This window comes from Vombatus ursinus, unplaced genomic scaffold, assembly GCF_900497805.2.
Source record: "Vombatus ursinus unplaced genomic scaffold, bare-nosed wombat genome assembly UNPS02014841.1, whole genome shotgun sequence".
Taxonomy (NCBI): Eukaryota; Metazoa; Chordata; class Mammalia; order Diprotodontia; family Vombatidae; genus Vombatus; species Vombatus ursinus.
This window is the reverse complement of record NW_020954619.1, coordinates 15,637,870-15,650,145: the sequence shown is the minus strand read 5'-3', so window position 1 is coordinate 15,650,145 and position 12,276 is coordinate 15,637,870. Positions and strand designations below refer to the sequence as shown.

The following is a 12,276-nucleotide window of genomic DNA, read 5'->3' as shown; positions in this document are numbered from 1 at the left end:
TTGAGTCAAATGAGATTTCTGTGAATGCACATTATAATCTGTAAAGCTTACATCCAAATGTAAGAGATTGTCACTAGTGTTATTTGCTTTGTTGGTGTGCGCACTCTAGTTGCTGGGAAACTGGAAAAACAACCAGGCTAAGAGGCTAATGGTCTGATTTTACAGTTTGCAGGATGGTTGGATCTGGGCCTTTAAGACTGGTGGCTGGCAGGTATCCTTTGGCAGAGATATGCCAGCACATTCCCTACTGAATTCACAGATGGGTCACCATCTGTTTGTGACAAAACCAACTCTCTCCAGCTCTAAGAAAGAGGAAGGGGGCAAGGATATATGTATCCCAAAGCACTAAAAAGAGGAGTCAGTGAAAGGTCCTTCCCCTCGATATCTACTGGAGAAAGGTAGAAATCTAACAGATGAAAAGTATGAAGACTGTCTTAAATAGTAAATCTGAAAGGTCAGTGATTATGTTTTGTTCTGCACAGCATCACATATTTAAGAAATAGTTTCAGATGATGAAGAGAAAAAGGTATATTGATCTATCAGCTCCTGGTCAAGGTTTGGTCTCATCTTCTGAATCAATGAGAAAAATGAAATATGTGGACTAGGGACCCAGGTTCTTGAGAAGGCTCCTCCCCAAACCAGCCATCTCATATTAGCTCTCATTGAGTTTGTGCCTGGTGCTCATGCACACACATATAGGTTTCTACCCCAGATGAAAGGCTTGGTGGTATAGTGGATAGAGTGCTGGATTTTGAGTCAGGAAGACTTGAGTTCAGATTCTGCCTCAGACTTAGGCAAAGGTCTCTCAGCTCTTAAATGATTCCCAGGCTTAAAGTCTCTCAGCCTCCATTTCCTAATCTATAAAATGAGCGAGTTAGGTTCAGGGGCTTTTGAAATTCCTTCCAGCTCTAAATATATGATCATGTGATTCCAGTTTCTTATGTAAATGCCCAGCACCAGGCACTTCCAGAATCATAGGTATATCCCTTAATAGGATTGCAGTCACCAGGCCTGGCCATGACAACAATGACCTTGAGGGATATGTTCCCCTGATTTTTTCTGTCCCTTAACCTGTTTCCATCTCCCCTGATGAGTCGTTTTCCCCATGACCCTGCAGAGCCACTGATAGGATTCCCAAGTGCCCAACTACTTCTACCTTGAGACAGGCCGTTTCTAGAATCAAAACAAGGCTGGGGCAGTACCATTTAGGTGCATCGACCTCATTGTTCACTAAGGGCACAAGCAAACATTGCGGGTGGCTTCCTTCCCCTAGTGTGCTTACAGGGAGCTGTGAGTTTTTTCAAGGCATGCCTTCATAGCAGAGAGAGCCACATCAGCACGCAGAGACAAAGCTCCCTAATCACAGAGACCAAGCATTCTATTCGGGCCCTGCCAGAACCCCTGAAATGGTAGATTGCTTCCTGCAAACTCTTTAAGATAAGGGAGCACATCAGGATAAGAGATCTGATCTCTCAAAAGACCCCTTATCTGGCCACAGACCACTTGCTTAGCCACAGGCATCCATCTTGTAAGTGCATCTGCAGACATACAAACTAACCCTAGGGTCCAAGGGGGGCTGGGTAGGAAAGAGTGAGTGAATGGATCAAATCAAGCATCCCCACTATTCAAAGCAGCATCAGCAACTCCCATGACTCATTTCCTGAGTCCATGAGCAGCTCTGTTTAAAGAGAAAAATTCACAATCCATCATTATGGAACAATGGCTGTGGCTACCTCTTCCTTTCTGTCATTACAATGATAGGTAGGCAGGAGAGGTAAGGTGAGAATGGAATAGAATGGATCATAGAGACTCCATAGACTGGCAGATGTTAACAGATTTGGAGACGTGCTCATTAAGTTTTTCTTACATTTCCCCACCCTGCCCCTCATAATAACATAAGTCCATCCCTCTTTTTTTTTAATCTTCTATTGATAATGATGATGATTATAGAAGTAATCCTCATGATAATTGAAATACTAAAAAGCTTTCAAATGTCATCAATTTGGACTCCAATAATTCATATACATAGGGGCAGCTAGAGCACTGGCTTGGAATCAGGAAGATGCATCTTTCTAAGGTCAAATCTAGCATCAGATATTTACTAGCTGAGTGACCCTGGGCAAGTCACTTAACCCTGTTTGCCTCAGTTCCTTCATCTGTAAAATGAACCAGAGAAGGAAATGGCAAACCACTCCAGTATCTTTGCCAAGAAAACCCCATATGGGGTCACAAAGAGTCTGACATGACTGAAATGACTGAGACAACAACTTCACATACATAGACCCTAGGAAAAAAAATGACCAGTTGCCAATAAAAATCAGTCAATGGCTCTATGATGGAGTCAACCATAGTTAAAGTAACACATACATGAAGATTAGTTCTTACAGCAGTGTGAACGTAGTGTAGATCCAAAAAGATGTCCTTGGTATCCTTCTTCCTGATGTATTAATCATGACCTCAATATAACATTCCCCCAGGAATAATCTGTCCCAGGGTTCTGCTGATACTCCCAGGCCACTTCTCTGTAGCTTTGGTTCAGGCTTGAAAATCCAATATATTTCTGTAACAGGAAATGTCACAGAAGCACATTAAAATGAAGCCTATAATCCTCTCAGAGACTCAGATGGTTCCACAAACACTAGTTAAAGATCTTAAGCAACTGGGAAACCGTTTCACAGGTGTACCTCCATTTACATAATAGCGATTCTAAAATTTCCATGCAAATCAAACTTTAAGAATCAAATTCTTTTTTCTTCCTCTGATTTATACAGCTTTTCAATGGTGCTTTCCTCTTCACTTCTGATTGATCTTAAGTTGGAAGCGGTTCCTAAGACTTTTGCTTTGAGTTCCTCTGTCCCTAATCTTCTAGTCAACTAGCTAATGATCTTTAAAATACTTAAATGTACTTTGGGAGCTTAATATTTAAAAGAACCCTACATTGAATTCTTTTCTACTGCAAAGGGTCCTTTTGAAATGAACAGTCATTCCCTAAATTATCAGTCTAGTTAGTAAGTTAAAATATTCCCATTTAAGGGGCAGCTAGATGGTGCAGTGGACAGAGCTCTGGCCTTGAAGGTAAAAGGACCTGAATTCCAATCCAGTCTCAGACACTTGACACTTACTAGCTGTGTGACCCTCGGCAAGTCACTTAACCCCGACTGCCTCACCAAAAAGCAAAAAAAAAAAAGTAAAAAATATTCCCATTTATTAGGTTTGCTACAAGAAAGAATGATGCTGGTCAAGAAGGAGGTACCTTTGGTCATCTAAGTTTCTCTCAAAGATAATGATGATAGCATAAATAATAAAGATAAATCTTTTCATTAATGCTATCTTACCTCTAAATCTTTAGAGGTGAAGGGTCAGATACTGTAAGTAAGCCAACTACTACTAGGAGGTGAGTTTGATAAGTTAGGAAAGATATAAGTTATCTCTGGCAACCACAGAGTCATTTAATATGGTAGAAAGCACTGCTCAAAACCTTTCTCTTGCAGAAAAAAAAGTGCAGGCCCTGGTTCAGGCCAGCATACATCTCAAAGTATCTGTGCTGTATTACAAGGGCAAATGTTATCTTTGACCAACTCCACTGGAGAAATAAGGAAAAGTGAGCACCAGAAATTGTTGGACTCTTTTCTCTAGATAATTCAGGGAGTAGACAGTGGATCCAGGAACAGAAAATGCACTCATACATGGGTTCTTGTGTTAATGTTTGAACACCTTAGAACACTGTAAACATACTTTGGATATATTAGCACTGTGCTCTATTATATATTTGCAGACCTCACTAAAAATTCTCTCCTGAGTCAGAACAATAGGATAGGCAGTACAGCTGGACTATAGGGGCAGGAAGGCAGCATCTACAACCATTGCTCCCAATGAGTGAGGGATATGACTGGGTATGACTTCAACTAATGAGTGTAGTGCTCTCTTTCATAAAATAGACCCTCATTATTCTGTTAAAGTAGACTGTATACAAGGTATGGTATAAAAGAAGAATGATAGTTAACATTTGTATAGCATTTACTATGTGCCTAGCACTGTAATGAGCCTTTATAAATATTATCTCATTTGATACTCACAACAACCCTGGGAGGTAGGTGCTATTATTATCCCCATTTTACAGATGAGAAAACTGAGACAAACTGAGGCTAAATTACTTGCCCCGGGCTACATAATTAAGTGCATGAGACTGTATTCTAACTTAGGTCTTCCAGAATCCAGGCCCAGTGAACCACCTAACTGCCCCTAGAAGGTAGATAGAAATCAGATTACTTTCAGGCAATTCTACTACAAAGGTTTCAGGCCCTCAGGTGCCTGCACATTTTCCTTCATATTAGTGCTTGGCTGGTGCCATAGACCTTAGAGGGAGAAAACCAATATAGAGAACCAAAAATATACAACCATACCTATTTTTCCTCAAGGATTTTGTCAGGTTGAGAAGTTATTCCAGAGTATAAGCACAAATAGTAGTGCTCAGGGATGCCCTTTGATGATGTTATATATTCAGGTTCAGAGGATGCTGAACATCTATTATTCCTTGTCTTAGACTACTCCCAACTTTAGTGTGGCCAGTTAGGATCAAGTGTTGTAACACTATGAAATATACTGCAGTGACAGTTGTGCTTATAAATCCCCAGGGCTATTTCCCTAAAAATTTGGTTCAGGCCAGGGGGGAGTCTTTGCCAAATTCTGACTTGCCTTTTATAATATGTTTTTTTTTTTTTGCCTCCTGTGCACATCCCACATTTAAAGCCTATTCCCTCTGGCATGCATCACACTGTTGCACCTTCTAGTATTCACAGTACCAAGTGGCCTGTTGGTACTGGCACTGGCAGTGAGAAAATTTTCCACCGAGAGAATGTGCTTGTGTGAAACTAGAGATCTCAGTCAGTTCTGTAATTGTTCTAATCCTAGTATGGATGATGTGACCATCTGTCTTAAAGTAAATGGACTGGACTAAGTACATACATAGGCAGCAGCAGTTACTTTCATGTGTCCCCCTAAGAATGTCCTTAGAGTATATTTCACTAGAAAAACAACATTCTACAAGATTATTTATGAACATAGTTTACCTGACAAGTAGTCAGTCATGAAATGGAATATGGCATTCTAGTCCAAGAGAAATTAGAGAATCACGGAAAATAAAAAATCTCCCTCCATCATCAGTGTTGGTGACTACGATCTCTGACAAATCCAGATCTGAGTCTCATTTACGTAATATGCATGCTTCATTGTCAGGACGATACATGTCTACAAGCTAACAGAAGCCATTATGCCATAGGTGAACTCACATTGAGAGGGATGACATTAAAATGGCTATTATACTGAAAAGAGCACTGAGTTTGAAACTCTAGGACTGCAGAAATGGAAGGAACCTTGAAGATCATCTGTTCCAACACTTTAATTTTACGGATTATAAAACCAAAGCCCAGATAATTTCAAGGTCATCACATACATAGCAAGGGCAGAGAAATTAGAGAAGGAAACTGTACCTCACCTTGTCTCCCCTACATATTTTTACCTAATCATTAATGCAAATATGAGCATACAGTGATTCATTATCCTCATCTAATTGTGCATGGCACCAATTAGAAGGATTCACATAATTATCACTCTTGACCTTTAAAAATTTTAAATTTGCTGCATTATAAATTGGCTGTGTCCAGATTGAAATTAACTATTGGTCGGACCTGATGTTTAGTTTCTTTTAGGATTCCCAGCCCCATAATCAGAAGCATCTAGTTCTGCCTATCTCCTTCTTTTTCCCCCTCATGTCTCCTAAGGAGCTTTCCAAGCTCTGTAATATGGAAAGTAGAGACTGAAGTTCCCTGTATACCTTCTTCTTCTTTTTTTTTTTTAGTTTGGCATTTTTTTATTACTCCCAAAACAGTACATTAAGCACGACAAAGATTTTAGGTAATCACAGTTTAGAAAACCAAAGGACCTGGAATAAAGTTCCTTGCCTTATATCTCATAATAACTATGATGATTTATGTCTGATAGAAGAAAATCATAAGTGGTTATACATGAGGAGATTGATTATAAAACAACAGGTAAAGTGTGTATGCACATATATTTTTGTATATAATGCACACATATATGTTATCTAGAGGGAATTGAACACTCGTTAGGAGAAAAGAATAAATAGAACCATGCAGACCAAAACATTCTTACGTATGTAATTCAGTGCTAGGCCGTATATGATAAATGGGACAGCAATTGGAGGGTTTATTTGCAACAACATCTATTTTGAATCCCTAGAGTCCACTGTATAACTTAGCTCTAAGGAAAGCATGTATCCAAGATGGCAATGAGTAATAATGTGAACTATTTGATGGTAGGCAGCTTGCATTCTTGACCAAAGCACAGGTAAGCCTTGATTTGGCAATTTCAGTTACGGAACAACAGAGTCAACAGCCTCAGGTGGAACTATTTGCTTGGGCATTATATAGCTACATTCAAATCAAAACCACAGAAAAACACCAGAACTATTTGATTAACTTTTAGTAGTAAATCTTGATTCTGCAGTAACCTGCCAGGCATCCTCTGTAAACACATTCAAAATTCAAACATATTCAAAGATGCTCTCCTTTACGTCTAATAGTAGTTTTTTTGTGTTTTTCTTTTTTAAAGTACTTACCAGCATTTTCACTTCTGCTTATTGCCATATGTATAATTCAGGAGGAAAGAAGACATTTCTACATGATTCATGTTAAGCTCATATCAGCCACACAGCCAGGACCCAGGCTCCCAATTTATTTTTAAAATGTGTTATTAGTATTATTTCTGGGAGCAAAAATAGTAATTTCACTCATGCAGGTGGTGGGTATTTTTTAGATGACCTAAAGACATTTCAGAAACTTCCTGAATACATGGAAAATAAAAACATCAGGAAGAGTCCTCTGATATTTTCCATATTTAAGATTGAATAAAATTAACATTTTTCTATTCCTAAATAGTTAAATAATTTCATCCAAGAATCACTTTATAATAGATGCTAAAAGAGTATTTTTTAAATTTTTTAATATTTATTTATTTTTAGTTTTCAACATTTTCAACATCCAACAAGATTTTAAGTTTAAAATTTTCTCCCCCTCCTTCCCCTTCCCCCCTCCCCAAGACAGCATGCCATCTGATATAGGCCATACATTTACAATCATATTAAATATATTTTCACATTAGTTATGCTGTAAAGAAGAATTAGGACCTAAGGGAAAAACCACAAGAAAGAAAAAACAAACAAAAAAAAGAAAATAGTATGTTTCAATCTACATTCAGACTCCATAGTTCTTTCTCTGGATATGGATAGCATTTTCCATCGTGAGTTAAAAGAGTATTTTTAAAGGGCTTAGGGCATGGGGTTTTTGCTTAAAAAAGAATATAGGTGACTCCAGACCCCTTTATTATACAAATGTCATCAAGAAAGATCTGCCCTAGAGCTCCTCGGTGGAGTCTACTCCTAGACTCCAGGTGGGACCTTTTACCAGAACAGTAGGGTCTCCAGGCTCAAGTAATACCCTCTTATAGTTCTGCCCATTTGGAACTCCCCGCTGCTATTTGCAGATGTCACCATTCAAAATATCCTGAATATGCTGTACGGTCAGGTTGATGACACCATGTTGTCAAGCCTTTGAAGGATGGTCACATCAGCTTACTTCTTAACTGGCAGCAGAATTCCTCAAAGGCAGGTTTGACAAAGATGGTGTCCTGAGTTAGGATTTGCATCAAGTCTTTCCTAAGATTCATATCTCAGAGAACTCTATGAAACAGCCTCACAGCTGAGTCAGTGCCAACAAAGAGTTAAAGATGAAACATGTCCCGGATCTCTTGACATAGTCGAGAGGCAAAATGCCCTCAAACAGAACCACAGTCCTCAGGGTAAACCACAGTTGTCTCTAGTAGCCTGCAAGGCAGAGATGAGGAAATGGGACACTGCAGGAGAAAGAGGGTCACAGGGCAGTCCGTACAATCAGCATTAAGTCCTGGGGGCACTGAATGCTTGGAAGGGGCAGACCATGAAGAGTCCACAGAAACCAACTGAGGGGACGGGCCTTGAATGGATCACAAAATCATAGGTCTTTCCACAATGTGTTTAAGGGTCATGTACATCAAGTCGTTACCAAAAGCATCTGGGTGGTCAAAGTTGTACTTCACCTTCAGTGCTTTGGCCTTCCGCTCCATGTCAGGACCTTACAGAACTTGTCCTGGCTCAGGATGACCAGCCTTGTGCTGGCAGTGGTCCGCTTCACGCTGGCCCGACAGTTTCATAATCTTCTACACACGGTGGACTTTCCACTGGCTATGCTGCTGCTCACCTTTATCAGGAAGGGCCACCTATGAGGGTGCTCTGCCTCTGTAGTGACTGACCCACAGACACCACTTTCCAAAGCCATCTCCTGCAAACCTTCTAACAGCTAATGATTATAAGATTAGGAGAGGGGATGACAACCAACTACAGTACATTCTCCTACTCTGTTTAGGAGATGTAGGAATAGAACAGGTTTTGCACATGCTCTTATTACCTACCAGGTTGGAAATACCCATGGTCTCCACATATTTCTGACTGACTCGTATACAGTATCCCAACAAGGAGGCTCTGAATGACTTTCCCTCGAGTTGCCATACACTAGCATTTCAGTGAAACCATAAGAATGGCACCATTATTGATTCAAATCAAGAAGCATTTGTTAAGCACTTACTATGGGCAATGCATTGTTCTCCATACTGGAGAGACAAAGACAAAAATGAAACTACTTACATTCTACTGCTGTAGTAACTTAATTGACTGTCTGACAAATAATGAATTAAGTCACTAGAACAAGACTGTACCTTGAAGCTTAGAAACGCTGTCAATTTAGGGAAAGTTTATCTTTAGTCCATGAGTGCTTATTCCTGATATACTATTCTCTCATCCTGTCCTGGAGATCTCTAGTCAATGTGTGCAGAAAAACTGCTTCATGCTAGGGTGTCGTGACTAAAATGTTACCTCCCTCCAATAATATTTGCAATTGAAAAGAGAATAGTTATTGTTCATGGATTCAGTAATGCCTCTGATGAATATCAAAGAGGAAAGGTAAGATAGGAAGATGTTTCGATCAATCAATAAGTACTTACTAAGCACATACTATGTACCAATTTGGACTTCGTCTATTCAGAATGAAACTTTAATGGTAGAATTACATAAAAGATAACACCTGGGGGAGAGAGATGTATTTGGTTTTGAGACTTCCTACCGTTTCTGACATTATGTCATAGATTCTATCTACCAGCTTCTCCATAAAGCCATCACTATGGCTTTATTATATTGACATGATTCTGGAAATTTGCCCTTGAATTGGTCAGCATAGAAATGATCAGATTTTATTTTGCCATCCTCTCATCTTAATAGAATATAGCTTCCAAGTAAGCCCATCAGGAAATAATACTTAAATTAAAGGTTGCACTAAATGCCCGTTTGGTCTCATTTGTCAAACAGACAAAGGAAACACTGGCATTTTCAGAAACAAGAGATTCAAGTGTTAGTCATGGCGGGCTGCCATGTATTGCGATTAGGAGAGACTAAAGCTGTTTTCTCAGCCTGACAGGCAAAGAGCTTAAGCCCTAGCCCATGGCATCCAGGTGCCTGGAGAAAAAGCCACAAACCAAAGAGGATTGCCCAAACTAAAGCCCGCCAGGATCCTGGCTGCCAGTAATCCTTGAATGATGCAGGGTAGAGTCTCCATGAAGTAGGCTTACTGCCTTCTTTTCTCCAAAAGAACTGGAAAATTAGACAGCATTAGTTCAATTGTAGAAGGTTTGTTTGCTTGCTTACTTACCTGTTTATTTTGCAAATAGAGGGAAAAGGTAATGTGCAGGTTGACTAGAAGAGTACAAGGAATGCAAAAAAGCACCTGATTCAGCCTGATTAAAGCACAATGTGCTATCAAATGATACCCATTAAGGAGACCTTGGGGCATGAATATTTTGCATAGTCCTTAATATTTTGCACAGTCCTCAATATTTTGCACACAGTAGACACTCAAAAGTTTGTTGAATGTTAAATTAATCTTTATAAAACCATATCCATATAGAATGTAGCATAACACAGTGGAAAGAGCTTTGACTTTGGAGGACCTGGGTTGTAATCCTGTCTCTGACACTTAATTTATTAGGCAAGTCACTTTAATCTCCCTGGATCTCACTGTCCCCATTTGAAAAATTAGTAGGTTGGACTAAATAGCCTGAGGTCCCTCCCATCTCTCAATGTTATCCTATGAATGCATTCATGGATATTTATGGAGCATGCATTGCTTTATAGAGTCAGACAAATTTAAGAAGACTATGGGGAAGGGAGAGGAAACCATCTTGATGCCAACATCAAGATGGGAAGAGTTATGATTTGGAATAACCCAAATAGTGGAACTGAGAAATTAGCAAGGGAGCAATAGAAAATAGAAGGGAGAAAATGCTGCAAGGCCTTCTTGACTCATTAAAGCTGAGCTCCAGAGAGGATGCTCTGACAAATGGAAGATATGAGCCTCCTTTGAACTGGGTAGTTTGGCCCTCATTTGTTCTTCAGAGATAGACCATTACTAGAGTCAATATATCAAATTTACTGAAGAAGGATTCGCATGTGGGAAATTTCATTGTAAACAAATTGTATGCTCCAATAGGGAGAATTTCACCTAATTCCATATATTAAAGAACCAATCTATGGCTTCTTTTTGTATCCCCACCACCACTACACACACAGTTGGGAAATCTACTATGGATGAATTGGGCCTCTCTGTTAAATTCTTTTGCTATTGGTTATCCTCCTGGATTCTTGGTCACATGGAGAATAAGCATTTAAACTGTTGTTGTTGTTGTTTGTCCTTCCTTCTAGAAGAAGAGGGACATCAAAGAGGAGATGCCATCACATGCAAGTGAATTGGATTTAAGTGGGGAGGGCTGTGCAAAGTCACCAGCCTCCCTTTGTCCTCCACAGCCATCTGGGTCCAGTGGCCAGATATAGATCAGAACAATTGGAGATGGCCCAGGATGCACGGGGGGACCTTGGCCTTTTCAAGCTAAGGTCTTTAACGGGTCTCAGTTTGACCAAGGCAACACCCATTCAGTGATTAAGGCTTAATAAGAAATGAGGCAGAGAATGGCCTTTTTACCTGCAGCTGGAAGAGACCATGAAGGCCAAATAGTACATACAACATGTGTGAAAACTGAGGCTAGAGAGGTTAACTGACTGTCCAAGGTCACATAGATAGCGAGCATCAGGGCTAGCATTTGAACTCAGGTCTTCTAACCCCAAACTCAATGCTCTTTTTTCACTATATTGTGCTCATCTGGAGTCATCAGGCAAAGATTTCTCAATTTTATCCAATACAAGAAGATTCCACAACTGACTCATGAGAGAGATTTAGAAAATGGCTTCAGAGAAGTCAACAAGACTAGGTGCAAAAAGGATTTCATAATCTTTGTGCTATATATATATAAAATTGATGAAAAAATAAAATAAATAATATAAAATAAAATACAACCTCCTTAGCCTTTAAAAAAAAATAAAAAGAAAGAAAATGGCTTCCTCACTTCCCCCATCTTTCTCCAGCAGGAAAACAGAGGCATGAATCCTAATTCATCAACTTTGCAGAGTTCTTTCAGGTTTTGGTTAAAAAAAAAAAAAGAAAAGAAAAGAAAAAAGAAAAAGAAAATTGCTTTAGTACTCCAGAGCTGCTCCAGAAATGCCAGCTTTTTGGTTAGATTTCATGGTGCCTTTGTCTCCCTATCCCTTCTGACCAATTTACACGCAAGTCAAGACTTCCTTGTTGTGACAGCACTGGTCTTGGAAAACAAAAGGACAAACACCAGCAACAACAATAACAACACTTTTATGACGTATGCCAATAAGAATGCAGCTACTGAATGGTTAGGGATTTGGAAGTAATTAGAACTCAGATTAGGGGCTAACCTGGGAAGACTAATTGATACTGAGTACTAATTTGCATAATTAGGATTATTTAGAAAAGTTACTTGCCACTGCTTCCAAATAGGCTACAGAATGTTTTGGGGAAGTTTGATAGAATTGTCTCTCAGCAGCTGCCCTGGGCATGCTTAATTATTCCCTTAGAATTAGCACTTTCCTACTTAGGTTTGCATTAACTTCAAGGAGAGATTTCCCCCAGTGAAAATAATAGCACTGGGTGCATCCTTGATAGCATTCTCTTGCAGTTACAGCAAGAAAAGGAGGGGAAAAAAATCAAGATAATTAGCTCCTTTCTCCAAATTGATCAAAGTACTTTCCAGACA

At 39.5% G+C, this 12,276-nt stretch overlaps 1 protein-coding gene and 1 pseudogene across 2 annotated transcripts in view; one reads left to right on the top strand and one right to left on the bottom strand.

The window, feature by feature from the left end:
- SNAP25 (synaptosome associated protein 25) overlaps positions 1 to 12,276 on the top strand; it is a 95,335-nt gene that overhangs the window by 46,104 nt on the left and 36,955 nt on the right. The window lies entirely within an intron of this gene.
- LOC114026572 lies at positions 7,366 to 8,390 on the bottom strand (annotated as a pseudogene).